Here is a 21,553-nt window from a genome sequence, read left to right as displayed (position 1 = left end):
TAAGTTTAAAGCTGGATATTGCCAAGAGACAAACAAAGCTGTTGGAGTATGCACAGAGCTAATCCTTGCGATACCATGGAGCCAGACCAAAGATAGCGCTGGGAAGGCAGTTGGAGGGTTAAACCCCAGCCACATAATCCGCTGACAGATTCAAAGCTCTGTTCGAACAAGACAGGTTCAGAGGCAGCAACCTTCAGAGACTTGTCTATGCACCTCTTCTGAACTTACTCCTCACTGGATGCAGTCATGTTGCTGCAGTAGAAAAAGTTTAAAATGCTTTTCACTTGCTTTTCAGTTCACTTTTGTTCACTGAAGAAGAAAAAATAGCTCAGGATCAGCTGGAAAGTATAAACACTACTTGCCAAACTACTATTATGTTTTTGCACTCTCTCTTCTACTTGCTCCCTCATGCTGGACTTTTGTGTTTGGCCAAATTATGATTTAAAYGTACTGGGCTCAGATGTGGGAAAACATTTTAATAGACTGGTGCAAGCCAGATACAAAGCACTGAAAGGCTAATCACATAGGATGATACYATACACTACTGTATTTACACACATGCATACTAAAACTGCACATGTACTACCATATGTAGACATCTCYGAATATATGTATTTATAGTATAATAGGGTTAACTATGGTCTGTAACAATCTGAACTGAGAAGGATGTGCAATCCCGTACAGAATCAAGAACAATCTCTATTATAGTATTTCTGAATGGCACTTCCTTTTCTGCATCAACACTAAGCCTTCTCTTGAGTAAAATTTGTTCCAAGTGACAGATATTTCTCCTGCATGTTACTGTAAGCTCTACCTTTCCATCTTTCTCACTATCCTCTGTGAATTTTGGAAGTCAGATCTGTATTTTAGAGGAGAAAATGAAAGACACATGTGTCCACATATATGCAAAAAGCTAAACAAAATACTTCTGGAACCTGGAAGTCTGTTTTCGGAAAGTTGAGGAAGCACAAACAAGCACCACCCTCAAATCCATTAGAGGCAGGCAAATGCAAAAATCAAACCAGTCACTTCCCCACTACGTTCTTAACTTCCAAATAACCAGCGAAGGTATCACAACAAATCATTTAGTGACAAACACCCAAGGTAAGATTTTTATTGATGTTCAGTTGCTTGCTCTTTAGATTGTCTTTAATTAAATGCTTATTTTCAGCTGAACATTTACCTTCCTCGAGTAGTCTGAACAGTCACAACTCACACTGTATAAGGATATCTCACGAGTTATTCTGGTATAACTTTATGAAGTATCTAAATGAACTTTTATGGAGTTCCGGAAACAGTGAAATTTCTTACTCTTTATTGAAGATTTCTTCCATTTTGGCATGGTATTTACGTTCTGAAACTCAACAGCAAAAGCTGGTCTTGGCATTCACTGTTGTATGACTCTGGCTCATATGTTCATTCACGYGCTCTGTTTTGAAGAATACCCTCTGGCTGTTACTGCTTTGCAGATTTTGCTTTTAACTATTGTTTACCACCTTTTGCCTGTTTCTGTGGAAAGGAATGGTTGATGCCAGAACCCAAAATATTTTATTACAGAGGTGTGAAAGCAATGTCTTTTGATATCTCACAGGATAATTCAGTAGCAGTTGATTAGATTTATGAATTCAGAAAACCTTTTTCTTTCCTTCATTTTTCTGTCTTCTTCTCTTCCGTTGACTTCCACGTCTTTTCTCATGTGATCACATTCACCTGGAACCCCTCTTCTGATCTATGCACTCACCATCTTCTGCCCATTATAATATTTTTACTAGCAGGTCCATAAACTCATTCATAATTCCAAGAGGCACRTAACCGCCACCCTTCATTCTTCCCCACAGTACTCATAGAAGATCTGCCTTTGTAGGACTGTTTTGTCCACTATATGCTCTTCCTTTTATTCAGTGCTGAGCTGACCACATTACACCCATAACTATTGACTAAAAAACAACAATTCTTTTAAATGAAGGGAAAAAAAAAGAAAAAAATATTGATCAAGTATACATAACAAAGCAGAAGTTCTCAAGGTCAAAGAAAAGCAATTGTATCAAATCCTGAATCAAATGCCCTTCCTCACTCCATACAGATGASAGCTGCCATACATAGTTACTGTAAAACTTGCAGGCAGCTCTTTGTACTCATTTCTGTGAAGAGTCCTAAGGACAAGAAAGATGCAAGTTGTGCAAAGCTAAYGACAAGCAGATAGAAAACTAGAAGTAAATTCCCTCCACTATGGCAGACTCTACAATTTGAAAACCTCACATTCACTTCTGGGAATGACAAGAATACTAATTTGTGTATCGCTTCATTCTACCATCCTGTTCCAGATCATTTTCCGGTATCATCCATTCCTACAAGTCAGTCAGAAATGAATACCTTACMTTTGTTGAACAGATCTCAAGGCACTAAGTGCTTCTGATGGCTATTAATTACTTTAATACTAAATTTTGTCAAAATTGTACTATTGKGTAAGCGTGTGGTAGTTATTGTACTATAAACAGTAGCATCCACTTGCAAATCCAATTATAAAAGAAAGAACATATACTACTTTTGAATTATTAAATTCAAAGACACTATAATTATTCATTGCAGAGAAAGAAGTCAAAGCCCATTTAAAATTTTATAGCAATTTCAAAAAAACAAAATGAATACACAAATATATATTTTAATACAAAAGCTAGATGCAAATGAGATTGTCTTTTTTTTTTCCTTAGTCTAGCCCACCYTCACAATCTTTTTGAATTTAGAGGAGAAAAAAGGAAAAAAAAAMCTACTACAGTAGAAGTAACTTATTCCTTGGACTTAGTCCCCCTGGGAAAAATAATAAGGTTTTTTTGTTTTTGTTTTTTAAACAGCACTTCAGTAACACATTCTAAAAAGCAAAGTTCAGTCCAAATGTTAAAAGACACAAGGCTGCTAACAACTGTGAAGTCTCATTTTCAATTATTTGGTTCAAGAAACCCATCTCTTCACTTTTAAGGAGAAGGGAGAACAGAATCAAAGATTTTCTTCTTTTCTCTCTCCCTAAAAAAATTCAGGGAAAAGTAATATTTTCCTAAATATCTCATTTATCACACTTCAGAGAAGTGGCCCATATTTATTTTCTTGCTGGGTAATTATATAACTTTTTGGAATACTACTTGTTTTGACATTTCAGTCATCATGTTATATTTGAGGACAGCACAGAGGAGAAAGGTGATATTGCAAATGTGCTGAGCAAAACTAGTCATCAACAAAACCATGCCAACTTCTCCATGCTAAAGGTGAAATAGGTTTTGTATCTTCTGAGGAGAGTAATTCCACAGAACAGTAACTCTTTATACAGCCACTTGCACTGCTAGTGCTCTGGAAAACAAGCATGTAAAAAAGTCTCTCTTCGACTTTAACAAATTAGCAGAACAAGTCAAATGGAAAATTACAAGAGTCAAGAAGTATTAGTAACACAGGAAATCATGTTCTGTTGAGCATGTGGATTGTGTAAATGGAGGTTTCCTTCAGTGCATATATTTGTCTCCYTTCTACCAGTAGCTCAAAAGACTTTATAAATAGCTACTATTGGTAACTGCACCTAGCACTTTTACAAACACCATCAYCAGTGTTACCATGAGGATAACACTGGGTGCTGGTGGTGGAAATCACGTSAAGTCATGAATAAGCAAGACAGGAAAAGCAGTTTTAAATTATGCTTGTTTTTCACGGTAGAAGATAGATAGTACCTGTGCTGTGCCATTTGCAAATAAGCTAGAAACACAACTTAGAGCGGGGAGGAAAACTCCCCAGTAACAACAGGATGCTCTGTTTGCAACTGCAGTGTATAATCCAAACAAGCTAGTGATGGCAAAATCTTTCAGCTGTTATTGCTGGCATATGTTCCAAGAACCAACAAGAAAAGCAAAGCTTAGGATAAATTAAGTATAGGAGTCTAGGATGAGACTGTTCAAACAGCCAACTGCTATCTGGGTTGAACTGTGAATGAATTTTGTTCTGGGACATCAGCTAAGACAAGATGCATCACCTCTGATGTTCCTCCGCAAGGCTTCAGTCCTGTTTCAGGACAGACATGGCGCACCAGGTTAGCTCCTCAGTAGCATCCAGGCCCCAGCTAGCTCCGCAGACCTGCAGCRAATACATTGTTTCCTGATGGGCAGAGAAATTATTCAGTGTCTTGCCTTGTTCCCAGCACTTCAAGAAGAGAGACAACAAGCCTCAAGCTCAGCTTTCCTGAAAGATCAATTGAAATCAAAAGGTTGTTTCCTTGAGGTGGACATTAGATGCCTTTTAAAGTCCATAGCCCTAAGTAATACAACACTCCATATTGCAACGTTCAGTTCTCTGGYGTCTTAAGTAAAACCAAATTTCTCAGCCAACTTCTCAGACAAACACTAGAGTTGTCCATAAAATACACAGGACAGCAACTATGTTTATATAGAAAAATCCCTGAAACAGATGATCTGGGAACCACAAATGATGATCAGCAACTTGGCACAAAAGAATGCAGTAGTACTCATATACACAAACTCAAACATGTCTACATTTACGCTTTTCTATAGCTTTGTCTCAAGAATATTCAATACCCTACGATTAGAATAGCTCCAGAGGTGGGATATTAATATCCCAGAATGCTGGCAAATACTTTAACAGACCCTCTGCAGCAGGACGAACTCTGCCTATTCCTCTTCATCTATCAAAAGGATGGTTGTCCAGACCATCCCCACCACCACATCCCGTGATGTATGAGGCCTAGGCGTATTGCAGCAGCTCCCCTTTCAAGCTAAGAGATAAGAACATTACTTAAACAGTTTGTCACTTGGCTACTTACAGGCCACAAAGGCACAGATATTTAGGCATGGCATAACTAGATGGATGTCTCTGCAACTCCTTTGAGAATGCTGGCACAGATACCTAAACAGCGGCTTCCTTCATTCGAATTCCCTTGTTGACTTCTTAAATGATCAAACCGACTCTACAGTGAAGTCATTCACATGTAACTTCAGAAGAACTACACTAGAAGTCAGAGTTAACATGATTCATACTTATGCTGCTTGCACCTGACAGAATCACCTGGATTTGTTCCAAGTGACTAAAACCACGATCAGGCTGATGCTGGACTTCCTTCTATTTTCAAAAAGGCACAACAGTTCTATTCCCAAAAGGGAATAACATATTGAACACAGATAAAACTACCTGGTGATGTTGACATAGCATCTTAAATGAATAAAAATAGAAAAGTTGATTTTACTGAATAAAAAAGGCTGCCTCCACAAATATCTTCCCTGATGAAATAAGGCCCTTAGTTAAGCCTATGCATTGCAACTTTGATCAGGTTGCATTAATATGAAAATGCATACTTGGACCTGCTCAAAGCCTGGTCTTTGAAGCTTTAAATCTACCTTTTCCCTATAAAAACGCCAACCCCCAATTCTGCATATTTTCTCTAATAACGTGCCAACTGTATTCCAAGGCTAATTAAAAAAAAGAGAGAGAAAAAAAAAGAAGAAAACCACACCTTGCTTCATTCTTGTTACAAATTCTCACTAGCCATTTCCAAAAACATTTAGAACATGTTTAGAAACGTTTTGGCAAATACTGTCAGGGAGTGATAGTCACTTAATAATAAGCCTCCATGTAAATGGAGTCTTTCTCACTATCAGGACATGAGTATGCTTGTCTGAAGTCAGAAAAGGCCTACACACCATGAATTACTTCTTAAGCTTTGTGACAGTTTACTCATTAAAATATATATAATATATATATAAAAAAATATATATTAAGATATACAAAATATAATTTGAGCAAAAAAAATGCCTTAGTATTTCTAATCAAAACAAAACCTGATTCCTTGGAGCATTGTTAGCTTTAGCATGGTGCTTTGACTATTTATTAAAGCCAATGGCTCTAAAATGGAAAGAAAATACAAGAAAGGTACAAGATTGGTAGATCTGTTTAGACACTAGGAAGTGTCACTCTGGATAGACAGGGTTTTATTCTCCATAAATATTCTATGAGGGAGGAGACACAAACACTTGCAGGACTGTCTCCCTTCACTTTTCAAAGAAAGAGATATTTCCTCCTGGTAAGAGAGGCTTATAACTTAGTAATAAAAATGTGCTCAACTGACAAAAATTCTGCCAACTTTTAAGTTCTTTTTAATGACACTTTTTCTTTGATGGGAAAATGATTTTCTTAAAATGAGATTTTCTCTGAAATTTGATTGTCAGAACACATGTAAAGATAATCAAGCATTACATTAAACAATATTAGTCTGAGGTGTTGTCATACCTCCCAGAGGTTTAACATGGCTGAGGATGACCAATGGGTGATGGAAAACAGTGCAACCAACAGGACTGAAGTCATCTGAATTGAAAATCCTATGCAAAAATGCAATCATATTTCCAAAGTGACAATTCAGGTTTATAAAACTGCTGAGTCTTACTTCCTAGGCAGGCATGGAAGACACTAATCTGTAGCTTAGTATTGCTCTAGGTAAAACTTGTACATTGACTTTTAATAACATCAGCTGTCAAGTAGCAGCTGACTTCTATCCCACTTGAATCAACAGAACAAAGGCTTCTAGAGAAAACAAAGCAAACCAAAACAACCTCTTGTAGAACAATCAAATTATCCAGTGCTAAACTATTACCTTTCTTTGGCAAAAGCTTGTAAATAAGCCTCTCTCCTTCAATAAGGGCAAAACTGTTATAGTTACCACACTGCTCATTTAGTTCCTTATTAAGATCAACATATTAAAGAGAAGAATTAGGAACGGTGTCCTAAAGATAACATCCTGAGAGGGAAGCAAAGAAGATTGGATTTCTTCCCAGGTAATTTTGGTGACAATAGACTAAGGCAAATGTGACAAATCTAAAAGCTTTACCCCAGCAATGTCATGCCATCTTACATTTGACTTTTATTGAAGTTGTCTTCCTGGAAATGGAGCAAAAGATTGCACTGGTTCACAAGAAATTATAATCCTGYAGAGAAGAATATAATTAACTTTACTTTCACTTCTAAAATTAGGTCTTATGGCCTTTCAAATTAAAATAGACTGAAATGCACACAACTACTAATTAATGGAGACTATGTGCTAGCGAAGGATATAGCCTCAGAGAATTTTTAATGTAAATTAAAAAAAAAAAAAAAACTAGACATTATTTAAGGATGTGTCATATTAAGCAGGTAAGCAATGAGGTAAATATGCAAGGAACATGAATTTCATACATTCTTAGCACATGACTAAATTAAGAAGTTAAAGTATTTCTCTTTAAATAAATTCCTACGTGATTAGAGTTCCACATATGGGAGACAAGCAGAGAAGCAATGATATTATGTCAAGGGCTGCCTRTTGTTCAGGTTATTTAAAACACAAAATGTTACAAAATATATGGAAACATTATGCTTTTAAGCATAATATTTCCTTAAGAGTTATAGTTTGGYCATTTCAATCCAATGGATTTGGCAGAGGCCAAATATCTTTGGAAACTCATTGCATCATAAAGTATTTAGTAATTTAACAGATGTTTCCATCAATTTGGGAAYATTCCAGAGGAGTAAGTCTTTTATATTCCTCCAATCCTTTGATTAAAATCCAACCAATGCTCTAAAACTACAGATTAAAGATATCATGGTAAACAGGTAAATTAATTTCTATAGAACACACACATGAAAAAACTAGCATCTCAGACTTCTGCAATAAACACAGCACCCCTTACTAAAATCAGATTTTGGCAGTCCTACTTCATTTTTCCAAGTTTAAATGATCAAATAAATGCTTCTGTTACTGACTAAAAAATATTTTGACAGTCAGTCAGAACCTTCAGAGGGACAAAATTTGCCCTGTGAATTGATCTTCAGATTCAACAATCAGAGTTAAACAGTTGGTATTACCACAACACGTTACACAAAGCTACTTCTCTCCGTCTCTGTCTCACTCTCTCTCTCAACACCCAGGAGTCGTACAGGAACATTTTAGCCAAATTATTTCCCATCCAAATTTGTTCAGCCTCATAATGATGTCTTTTTAGGTATCAAGTCATTCTGGTTTCATGGACTTTAATTAGTCTTCCACATCGATTTTTATACCAGTTYCAGTGCCATCAGTTGAATTATTCGCAGTTCATAGTTTTACATCGAGCCTCAAGTAACTTCAAGTCAGATTAATGATTCAACAACATAAGTCAGTCAGTTACACTGAGGATCGCGCAGAAAATCTGTCTTTTGTGTTTCACTTTAGCTATGAAAACTATTTGAATAAAAGAAGGAYGCAGTTATATTAGGATACCTTTGTCTTCTGTTGAAACCATTGAAAAACAACACATAATATTGACCATCTCCTATAGGATGACAAACATCTCGAATGCAAACTGCGTTCTTCTGGTATTTTAGGTCGGGTGAATTCATACAACTTCACTGSCTTCCATGTTGGGGGTTAGGTAAGTTCAGACTCACACAAGAGAAATTGTAGGAAAGGTGCTTTAGTTTGATATCAAAGATTTTGATTACCAGGTAGCTTTGATGTTAAGCTCTATTAACTAAGTGGGTTGTCTAACATTTCTTTTTCTACACCCTGATATTATTTTCAGCTATGTATGAAGCTTCTGTACATGAATGTTACTACATTCAGGGATCTCTTTGAACGTAACCAACCAACATCCATTTCTGTACACTGAAACATCAAAAGAGAAAAATAGCTTAGAAATAGTTTCCAGTACGTATGATGGACTTGTATATGTATATCACACATAAAAACATACACATGCATTCTCCTCCCTCCCTTCCCCACTGTCTCCTATGCAAATCTAGTGATTAGAAATTACAAAAACATGATATCCCTGCTTCTCTCTATTGCTTCTCCTGGAAAGCAAATCTTAAACTCAATCTGCTTGGTTACTGAGCTTTTGACTTCTTCGTCAAATTGACATAAGATGCCAGAATAATCGGGCACACATCCACCCACAGCAAAGTGTTCTGAACGAGGAAGGACTCCCAAGTCTTCCAAAGAAKGGTAGATTTGCAAGTGACATATGCACCCAGATTCATTGCCCATCCAAGTAATGAGCACAAGCGCTATGATTAAATAAAATAACACTGGAGCATAGAGTAAAGAATATTCTTAGATAACTGTAGCTTACTTTATTGCAAATGGACAAACTTACCAGTTCACATTTCTTATTGCATATCTGACAAGAAAAGAATTAATCTTCATTTAATGTGGTTTCTGTTAGAAAAGAACTCTATATCAGTTCTGACGTGCCATATGTAGGTATCAGCATTTCTATCTGGCATGATAAAAGCAAGAGAGAGAAACTAATATCAATGACAAAAATTATCTTGTTATGGAACCACGCCATTTTTATTGTATAGCTTCAAAGTTTAGGAACAGATCCTAGGTACATTTTTACAGAAAGTGTTTTTTTCTTTAGAAAGGAGACATTAATTATTAAAGTGAAAACCCCACTTCCCACAGTTATTACAGTTTATGTCTGTACTAGAAAGTATTTCAATTAATCAGTGTTCTGCTAAGAACTAAAATTGGACATACACATTTTTTTTTGCCAGTCATCACTTCAAAAGGTTATCATAAATCCTCATCCCCAATATCAACTTAGCAGATACTTTTAAAGAAACTTTTAATAAAGCAAGTTTTATGCAAGTAAATCTAGAGATACAATGCTTGAGTGCCTTAATCCACACACGGGCCAAGTACTAGGACACAGGAGACATCCAATTCGTTATTTGCTTTGCATTAGAGCTTTGCTAGAAGGCTGCCATGCATCCTGACCATGCTGTCAGCACAGAGAGACAGCTCCAGAAGAATTCATAGTCTAAAAATAAGATATCACTATGCAGGCAAACAGATTACTGAACACAACAGGAACAGGGGATCAGAGGCCTAGACACCTCCGCTAGCTAATCACAGTCAAAACCACACTCAGACACAGAAAGTTAACTAACTTCATTTGAAATGTATGGACCTATTTGGTCCTTTAGCTAAATCCTCAAGGACCAAGGATGTTTTTCAATACAATTTACATACACTACTACACACTATTTGTTGACCTAATAAACAATATAAATTAATTCTAATTTTTTAAAAAAATATGAATTTGGGGTAAAACTAATGGGCTAAACACTGTCACTGAAGAAAAAGGGTAGTGAAACAGCGCCYTTTCATGCTTTTTCTTCATTTTATGGGCAGAGAGAAAGACTCTATTAGGACACAGGATGTGATRCAGAAACTGGGGACCACAAAGTATAACAACAGACTAAGACAAACTACATCAAATAACAGAAGAAGGATGCAYTTCAGGCAGAAAAAGAACACTTAACAACAAGGAATGGAGAAATCACCAGGGTCATAACAGAAGACCTCCAACTAGAGCTCTTGAATGTTTAACTCAATACATTTTTATGTTAATATATTTGCGGTTATTACATTCATTTTACTGCTGCAGCAATAATTGGTATCTAGAGGAAAAAATACTAGAAGAATGCGYAAATACTAATATATTACCTGGTCCTGAGATAYCAAAAATAATCTTTCAACTTTTTAAGGGAGATGATATCAGAAAGGTACCTGCAGTGAGCAAGACCATTAGACATGCTAGAAACAAACATTTTGCCATAGACAGCAACAGAAAGTTCAACCACATTCTTCTGAATATTGATAATATTACTTGATAGGAAGCACTGATTTACAGAGATTTATGTTACATTCAAAGAATGAGTCTGTGATAAACAGGTAGGTCATCTGTTTATGGAGCAAGACATGTCAGGAGAAAGAAATCCTTTACAGCTTGCACAGCAAGGGTAAAGAGTTCAATGTCTTCTCAGTATCCAATCTGCTTTTTGTAAAACTCATTATTAAAGAGAAAATACTCCACTATCTGAGTAGTTTCAAAAAAGCCCTTAGTCCAGACAAATGTCTTCCTGAAAGTACTGCATTCATGATTTTGCAATGGTGCTTAAATTTATTAAGAATGAACTGAATAAAACTGAAGCAGCCTGCCCTCTAAACTGAAAATTAATTACAAGAGAGAGACATTAATATTTCTGTATCAAGTATAACCTCTTATGGTAGCAAAACAGATTAGACAGCAAAATTCAAGGACAAGAATATAAATGAATTAATTCAGAAAAGATATCCTGAAAGCCAGTTATAATTCAAAACACAGATACGATCATAAAGAATTCATTCTGACAAACAGATAAATAAGATAGGATACATGACATGTATCCTATCTGCATAATTCACATTCGTGGTTACGAACGTGTGTGTCCACATGGAATATGTAGAATTAAGACCAATATAACAGTACGCTTCAGTCATAGAATGAWTTATTTTTCATTTTTGCTATATAGTTGTCTTCAGGTTAAGCATACCATCTACGAAACATTCCAAATAGTATTTCTTGGCAGCATCTCATGCTAGTATATCTAATGTGGCCCCTCTACTCCATGTGCCAATTGGCAAGAACGGAGACGTTCTGTATCTATTGGGACCAGGGAGACGGGTATGCAACATGAATAGTTATTTTGCATAAACGGAGTCTGAAAAACTAAAAACATTTGCTTTGCAGACTTCTCCATAATTTAGGTAGGAAGAGACATAGTAGTCCCTTCCTGCCTCCTTCCATTCGCAACTCCAGACAAGAAATCTCTCGTATTTCCCAGTCATGTGGAAGAGCACCTTAGGGATGGCCTTGAGAGCTTCAGCGACTGCAGAAGGGCCTCCATTTCCACAGAGACTGAGTGCGTAGGACTTGGTAAAACACATCAATCATTGGCATGGCAGGRACGAGAAATTTAATACAGGTAAAGGTCCAGTCAAAGCATTCTGTATTTCAWGATGTATATTTGCCAAAAGCATTACAATAGGTAAATTGAGGTTTCCAGAGGGACAGAGGTGGTGTCATAATACAAAGTGCACAACAACAACAAAGGAGTTGCTGATCAGTATATATATTTAATGGTGTGTTTTGATTGGACCTTGGTGGGGGAAAGAAAGGAAAAAAATAGTCTCAGAGCAGGTAAAAAAAGCACATCTGTATCATGCCTCTGGAAGGTCCCAGAAAAGAGTAATCTAAACTGCAGCAAAGTGAGTAAATACTCTTGGATCAAGGTTTAGCCAGAAAGCAACATATGGTAAAACCAATTTGTTTTGCAGTAACATTACAGACTCGCTGAGATCAAATGCCACGGTGCAYCTGTGAGAGAGCCTGCAGCCACAAAGCCGAGTCCCTGAGGGGAAAACAACTAACAATTTCCTTCCACAAGATGACACGCTCTAGAGGGAAGCATGGATTAATATTCAACCAATCCAGGAGAAAAAGCACGTGTCAATTTAGCAAGATAAGGCTCAAATATGGCCCTTTTAGGTCTTGACAATGGCAGGATGCTAACTAAATCTTAAGAGGAAAAAAAAGCAAACCTTTGCATCCTCATTTGGGACAGACCTTGTGCTGAGCATGACCAGTTACCAGCGACAGAGGCTCCACGTTCATCGCAGCTCCGTCAGCAACCCTTGCAGCATGTSCAGCAGTAACTTCTAATAAAGCATTTGTATGGTCGCTATGTTTTTTCTACTACTATATTACAGYCAGTTTGCCTACTACTCCTCCCAAAATTAGTAATACTGTCAGTATAGTAACTATTTAAAGAAAGTAACTATTCACAAAAATCCAGCAGGAAGATAAGGAATGTTCTTTTCCTGGTTACAGGATAAMGAAGAATGAATTTCAAGAGTATTGCATCTGCCATTTCTCTGCTCAATCAACCATTCAGCCTTTCACCCTTTATTTGGATCTTAAATTTCATACTCTCCTTTAAGTCTTATGCCACAGAAGTTGAAACAGAAAAAAACCCAAGGGAATCAAGAGTTTCTCCATCCTGACACAGGCTGAGAGTGACATCTTCTGAGCCTGCCATTCTCATCTCCAGCTTTCCACCTAGCCAAAAGTACAACCAGAATAAAAGTGCCTCAGCATTTTTATAAAATGTTAATCTATTATCTTCTACAATAAACACAATCGAATTGATTTTTGAATGCACAACTGAGATTATTTGCATTGCCATTGCCCTACCATTTCCCCCCTTTCCAATTTAAAGCTCACAGGGTCTCACATTCCTTACAGCTTGCTCCAGAACTTCTATTATTCCTGYAGCAACAAGTCTTCCTCATCACAAGGAAGGAATATGGTATGAAGATCCAATAAACATCATACGCATAGCTTCACATGTTGGCCTACCAAAAGGTAAGCTGTATTCTCCCTAAATTAAAAATCACAATAAAACATCCTCTTTCTACCTGGAAACACAATTTTTCTCTAGCTGGCAATAAACTCATCACTTTGTATCAAATTCTGAACACCAAGAGCAGAACSACTTTTTTCTTATTATCATTCATAGACTCCCTTCTCACCCTTTATGGTTGTTACAAAGTGATCCTATGTGCCCAGTGAAAAGTTATAGGATATTGCAGACTTCCACCCAACTTATCGCATGAAATTCCATAAATCTCACCCTAATAGCACAGGATCCTCTTACTTGCACACGTTTTTTCTCTATGCCCATTGGAACTTCTCCAGATTTATTTCCTCTAACTTTTTGCGATGCCCAACTGAAATTCAGATTTGCTTATTCAAAAATAAAACAGAATTTATACCCTCAAATGGTTTGCTTAGCTTTATAATTGTTGCTGAGTTTAGTTAACATTATGAGTTCAGATAAAATATATTAAGATACAAAGAAATTACGATCTTGTATTAAAATAGGTTGTTCAGTATTACAGAAAATGAGAGTCAGGTATCAGTTACTTCCTGGAAAATGTCAAGGGAACACTCAGAGCAGTACTACAGAACAAACCCAACGAACACTGCAATTTATATCACCTAATTAGAACTTTTCTGGCTACTGAGAAGATTGTTTCTGCTCATCTATAGAATGATCCTGCTACAGTTACTAATGACCAAATATACAGCCAGGTTCTTCTCACATTCCCACATATTTTCTTTCTCTTGAGAATACAAACAGAATTTCAGATATTAATCTCACAAAGATTAATATATCTTCATTATAAATCTACCTCCTGAACTACAAAGTGAGTTACTTAAACTCTCCATGATCTAAATGTAAGTATAAATTGCAACCATTTAATTCAAGGTGCAAAACTGGAGAACAGACTGCAAAAATCCTTCCACAGATTTCAAAACTATAGCTTTCAGATTCACCTGCTATACAACGGGTCACACTACAGAGTTCAGATTTAGATTTGTGCTTATGTGCACTCAGAAGTTTTGCTCCTCAGTTTTTTCTTTAGCAAAGCCTTGTAGTCTCAACTTAATTTAGACACAGAGGACAAGTTTTTCAGACATTTGGTTTTTTTTATCCTTTCATCCAAGGCTCTGCCTGTTCAGAAAAGGATTCTCATTCCAAAAATACTTAAAACATCACATAGTTTCCTTAAAATCATAGCTGTGCTTCTGGAAATCATGCTAAAGCACACACAGGAGGACTTTATGCTAATGTACTTTATTCAGAAAGCACCTATTCCATGTCAGGGATTTTTATTTCCTCCTCTAATCACATGGAGAGATTTATTAAAGGGTCATACCTAGGTGAGCATAAAAATATCGCCTCTGTATGTGAAATTAATCCTACAGTTTTCAAATTTTGTTTCTTGGTAAAGTTAACTGCCAAATCTCAGTACTTCAAAGCCATTAGAAGTTTCATTAGGATTAGTAGTTTTTGTTTCAAACAATGCTTACGAGCAGCCCTTAAGCAACCAAAGCAGTTGTCCACTGACAAAAGCTGCTTGATAAATTATTTATCCTGAAGCATTTTAAGGTCAGCAGAAAGTCCACCAGTATCAACCAGGACTGGGTCAGGCCCCAAACTCACAMCAAACTAGTTGCGTCCTTACAGAAGGAGCCCATTGCAGTATTTAGTCCAAAGTCCTGGTGCCTGGACGTTATTCAGCTTACTTTACCTCCGAACTTTGCAGAAAACCGTTCCTTAGGACAGAAGTGATGCAGACAGGCCTGACGCAGAGCCACCAGGCTGGTGAAGAAAGTACAGTGCCATCAGATACGTTGGCCCTGAGCCTTTTCCCAGGGAGAACACATCAGAGAGCCAACAGCTCATCTGTCAGTGCTGCAACTCAGCACCGACGCAAAAATTTCTGCAAGTATTTCTCTCCCCCTTCCAGGAGACATTACCAAGCTGTGTGCCTGGTGCCTTCTGGAAAACCACTGGAGAGAGCTACGCGGTCTCAGCGACATACATCCAGCACAGCCCCTACTGCCCCATGAAGGGGGACCACTACAGTTGTGTCATGTTCCAGGACGATCTAACACCAAAAGACTGGGAGATGATCTGAATATTCAGTTCTGTGACAACTGAAACCAGAAGTTTTGCCTTGGATTCAAGTAGGGCAAAAATAACATAATTCATCAAAAAGAAATGCAATTTTTTTCTTCCATGAAAGTGATTTTTAAGTGCAAGTGGTCAGCTTCCAGACTGGAGTTTATAGCCATTAACAAAAATACAATAAAAATGGAAAAAGAACCCCATAGAATTAAAATCCTTGTAWTTTGTTATTGCCAAATGTAAAGAAATAAACAGTAAGTTTAACAGAATGGCATAGTAAAATGCTGGCCACAGGACAAAGACAGTGTCGATCTATACTGAAACAACCCTTAGAAAACAGGATTGAAACTTAAWCTAATCTGTTACAAAAAATAAATCTGGAAGGAAGGAACATTTTTCATGTGTTTCAGAGTATTTGTTTTGACATGCTTTTAATTCTCCTTTGCTCCCCCTGACTGTTCATAAGAATACAGGCTTACATTGTCCTGCACAGCCTTTTAGATTTTTCCACTCCTTACATGTTTCACAGGTTTATTTTTAACTTGTTTTTACATCATACTCTACGCACTGAAGCCCTTTCATCATTACACGATTTTCCTGTGAGTGCTGCASTGTGAACGTTGTAAATGTGACCACATCCAGACACTGCAGCGTAAGTAGCATGTGGCAACTTTAGCTACTGTATACACGACATTTCAGAAAAATCTTTCTAGCAGGGTGCAYGCAGTTTGTCTCCAGCTTCCAGACAACCTATCACATAGCACTCACGGCAGCCAGGGCTTTTATGTGAAACACATGGTAAGCAAAAGTCACGACCTCCTTAGTAACCAGAACGCAAAGCAACTTTAAAAATAGTGGGCCCAGCTCCTTTTTCGGTTCCCCTGAGCAGCAGAAGTCATGCCACTGAAGACAGGGGAACTGACTGTAAGTASCTGTGAAAAGTGGAAGCCCAACATTCACCCCAGAATTCAGAGTGCTGCACTGCCTTGATAGTGATCTACAACGAAGAAAAACGTGCTCTGATTCAGTGTGCTGTCATGCAAACAAACCGCTTTGCAAAGGCGCTATCTGCAAACCAGACAATATTCGTCTCCCTCTTCACAGATTCATGTCACTGAAGTTTCAGCGAAGAGATGGGAGAGCGAATGGAACAGGCAGAAAGAACAGGTTTACTGTATGTGCCTTTGTAATCTAATATTTAATAAAAACAACTGACTGAAAAAAAAAAAAAAAATGGTCAGAAACCTGACCCAAAACATTCCCGGTGTCTAGTGATGATGAAACCCCCTCGCCCTGACCTATGGGCACGTACTGCAAGGAAGCAGAATTCTAAACTACTACAGACTAAATATCAGCTGTGTGCCAGCAGAACACATCATAAACATTTCCAGCTCTGCACAGCATACASTCAGAGCAGTCTCTAAGAGTTTAAGTAATCCACATTACTTGTGAAAAGAAACTTCAGTGAACCTCAGTAACATGCCTGCCACAATACAAAACCCATTAAACTGGAGCACTTCATGGAATATGTCTAAATCTGGTATAAAACATGCTTTGATTTCCACCAACGTTTGGAATCTGTAGTCCAGCATCACCAGTACAGTGCTGGGGATCTATAATGGCAATATTGTGGCCTTGGTAATAACATATGAAAAACAACATAGCGAGATAGGTAGCATTTCCTAGCAAAGAACAACCAGGCTGGTGTTAYCACTCAAAAGATCTCTCTGTATCTCACAAAGAACATAGGACATATTCCTGGTGGCAATCCCAAAAATTAGCATTTTCCAGTAATCCATGATGTCACTGGCAATTGTAATAAGAAAAYCTAACAGCTGATTTAGTTTAAAGAACTCCCTGGCCAGCCAGTGCCAGAATACAGGAACAGAGAAACAACATTTGCAGTATTCTCTCCAACTACAGCAGTGATTTGATCTAGCTGTTATTTTTTTTCCCCTAGAACTTGCATTGTAAGCATTTCATGCASAAGATGATTTCTAAAATACCAAGCAGGCAACATCTTATTGCAAGGAATAAGAGTCAGGCTTTAGTTTAAACATTATGTTAAATAACCACTAAATATAGCTTGAATCTCAAATTCCAGGTTGCGGTACCTTTTTGCAGATAAGGGGCCCAGTGTTTCACAGCCCTTTGCACTGAGATAACTATTTTAGAAATATTAGAATAATGTGCTTTGTAATTAATAGCTGAGCACATACAGTGACATACAGGACAATATGTTGTAGACTAACTATCAAAGGCTTTTATGATGAATTCCAGCATAGCAAAAAAAAAAAAAAAAAAAAAAAAAAGATGTTTGGTACAGAAGGTTTGGATTTTGGTTTTGTTTTCATAAAGAAAACCAGTGCAACAGAGACAGAAACAAATAGTTGCCTACTTTAGGCTGATAGAAAGGTGAATCAATGAGGACGATTTTTGGGATATGAAAAGGTACAGGTTTTCCAGTTAAACATTAATATTAAAAACAATATACAAACATTAAAATTAAACCAAAGATATTTGTATTTTTCACTTTGCTGTGGGGTAGGAGATGGGAAAGATGTCTACTTAATTTTGCAATGGCCATATATTCAGAACGTATATGACTTCAGCCTCTTACCCTTAGGAAAAACAAAACAAACAAACAAACAAACAAAAAAACAAAAAGCAATTCCTCAGAAGCAAAAGTAGTTAATTGTCAAAGGTCCATCTTACAGTAACATTTGCCTCTTCTTCAATCAAACAACTTGATTCTAAAAGGATTCCTGTCATGTCAACTTGGATCAGGCATTTCATACACTGTGGTTTTTTTTTTTTTTTTTTTTTTTTTTTTTTTTTTTTTTTTTTTTTTTTTAATTTTTTTTTTTTTTTTTTTTTTTTTTTTTTTTTTTTTTTAAAAAAAAAACAGATGAAATAACAAATCTTCAAAACATGACTCGTGGTCAGCAATGGACCATCTGACCAAAACAAATTTCAGTTACTACCTTTGTCCTAGAAGCCAGTTGATAGTCAGACCTGTGTTTGTGCTATAGGTTGACAGAATGTTATTTTTTGTTCTTAGATAAAATACAGCAGACAGTACATCTTTTAGACTCTCTTAAAAGAAGCATGATATTACTTAATCTTTATTTTAGAGATTTAAGAATGTCTTTAATGAAGAGCTATAAAGATGACAATTTGTAGAATAAGATACTTCTGCTAGTTTATAATAAAAAAAAAAATCTAGCGTGAATCATCCGCAAGCTTGTGTTAGGTTACAACACTGTCATAACACAGGTGCTCTCGTAACAAGTGGAAGAACAGAAGGGAACATGGACAAGCTAACTCCCCAAGCAGAGGATAGCTCCTTATTAGCACAGGAGAAATTCTCCCTTCTTTGCTGTATCTTGTACTCCTGACTGCCTCTGAAAACTTAGATAAAAACTGGAAAAGGTCACAAATTGCATTTGTTCATTCTGGGGGAGTAGGAAGCTTTTTACATCCTTTTCTGATAGGAGAAAAGAACATATGCCTTATTTTGACTCAAGAGATTGAAGTCTCCATCCTTGGAGATATTCAAAACCAAAGCCAACACATGGTTGTGGGCAAGTTTCCAGCTGATCCTGCTTGAGCAGCCGGTTGGACCAGATGATCTCTAGAGGTCCCTTCCTTCCTCAACTGTTCTATGATATACTCACTCCAAATCACAACCACCTACTTCCCACCTACAGAAAAGAAAAATCACTTCCAAGTGTAAGATTAATTTTGGCATAGCAGAGCTTACACAAGGTAATACTTTGCAGAAGTGAAAAAAAAAAAAAAAAAAAAAAAAAAAAAAATGCCAGTAACACAATAAATCTGAAAATGCCTGAAGCTTAAAACAGATTTATTCATCTTCCCATCTTTATTCCCTGTACACAGGCTACACATTGAAGATTTGCATTTGAAAAGGACTCGCTCATCCTCCCCATGGGATCAAAGCAGAAGGAAATCTTACTGTTGACTTTAGAACTTCATTAGTTCCCACAGCAACTGGCGGATGACATGCAGGCACGGGGCTGTCAGCTCCGCAAAGCCTTGCAAGCAACCGAGAGCGGAGGTTTGCAGTAGCTGCATACKTCAAAGAAAAAAAGCTGCACTTCACATAGGGCTGCAGGGCAAGACCAATTCCTTTGGAAAATTTCATACTCYGCAGTATCTTTCCCTAACTCAAGTAGTATACATTCATCTCACTCCAAATCTTACAGCRTAAGATTCTCTATATGCAAAAGGGTATTCCCTGCAAAACTACTTCTAAATAAACGTAAAGATCCCATAACCTCTGTTCTCTGCAGCTACTGGCTCTCCCTTTTCCTCTCCACCATATAGGTGGGACTCTGGAGGCCTTTGCTGAGATGTATGAACCAAGTGTAACTAATGATATTATATTTTAATAGAAATTTATAGATGTATTTACCCAAAGACAAGGCTTACTTCCATAGGCAAAAAATTACAACACAGCAGCTTGCCTTTTAACAGCATTACGGAAAAGATCATAGTTGATAGCATCTGGAACTCAGCTTTTTTTTTTTTTTGTCAAAGAAAAAAAATATGCATGAGTTTGGCTTTGCAGCAAATAATGTAAATRGCCCCTAAGGAAAAAAGTTTCTCCCCTAGACACTCCATAGAACTTGCATTTCAAATGAGAATGAAACACACAGACAAAAAAAAAAGGGAGGAGGGGGACTTCCTTTGGACTTAATTCTATCAATCCTGTTGATTACAAATATCCTTTGGAGCTGAATGTCTTGGGCAGCAATCACATCTATTGAGCACTACAAGAATGGAGACTCCCAGTGAGGCAGTTTGAGAGCACAGGAAGGAAGAAGGCACGTCTTCTCCAGCTTAGCTTCTCTAAGGGGAAGCACTGGAAATTGTCCCCCATGGGAAGTCACTGAATACTTGCTGCTYTGAGCAAAATGGTTTCCTGGGATGCCACACATGAAAGATTTCAGGGAAACAGAGGGGAGGAATATATATATATATATACACATATATATATACACACACATACACACACACATATATTTATGTATACAAATACATATAAATAAAATTCAATGGCATTTCCCTCCCTTCCCATACACACCAAGATCTACATTTCCAAATGGAAACCAGTGTCTTTGTTTTGTCCTTACAGATGACGCAGATTTTTCTGAAGTCACATTAGGAGGTACATACAATACCAATATAATGTAATTTGGTCTTAAACTTCATTTCAGTTGCTGAATAGTGGTATCTTGAGGAAGACTAGATCAGATCTACCCTGGGACAAAGCAATACATGCAAATAAAAATACAGATAGCATGTTTGATATACACACTTCTCCTTGCTGAACTATGTTGAGCCAAGTACTGTAGATCACGAAAAGACAGATGTTTTTACCAAAAGAGCTCATCCTGTGACAGGAGCCCTGCCTGAAAAGTCCTGTAATATGGAATACCATCATAATTCAGATCAGCTTAAGACAGGCAAGTTCAAAAAGTAAGGAGGAGATGAGGGGGAAGAAAGATTCCCTGAGAGATGGAGCCATATTTCAATTTTTATCCCACTGCCAACATATCTGTTGAAGTATTTTGTCCTTCATGCACAAAGTGCATTTCTCTCACAATTGCTTCAAGCAGTGCTTCTTCTTCCTGTCCTGATTGAGTAGGAGGAAAAAACATGTTGCTTTCCAGTGATTTCAAAAACGAATGTCAGTTAGCAAGTGGGTTCTGTTTTTAGAGTCAAATATGTTTACAACTATATTCACACTGTATAATATCGAGATACTCTTCTAACACTGGATAACTCATTATAACTAGCTCAAGTATTTTTGTATTACAGTCTAAAATGAAGATGTACTTTGTTTTTTCACAGAAACAGCACTAGGCTAATTTTTATTAACAAGGGAAAGAGCCAAATAACCTGTGATATACAGCAAATCTGTATATGTTTTCAGTTCCTCCAAGTTCCTGGATGAGGTACAATTCACCAAAGCACTATGTATGCAAAAAATGCTAACTTAATGGGATTTTTATCTGCATCAGATGTAGAAGGGTCATTGACTTAAAGATATGTCTTCCACCTGATACTTAGTCTCAGGTGTAGTGCATTTGGGCTCATGACATCTGGACTATCTCAGACATGTCCTAAGAAACATTGTCCTATATGGAASTTCCGAGACTCATGAAAA

This window comes from Rhea americana, unplaced genomic scaffold (assembly GCF_003343005.1).
Source record: "Rhea americana isolate MKP2758 unplaced genomic scaffold, rheAme1 scaffold_167, whole genome shotgun sequence".
Classification (NCBI taxonomy): Eukaryota; Metazoa; Chordata; class Aves; order Rheiformes; family Rheidae; genus Rhea; species Rhea americana.
Note: the sequence above shows the minus strand (reverse complement) of the source record.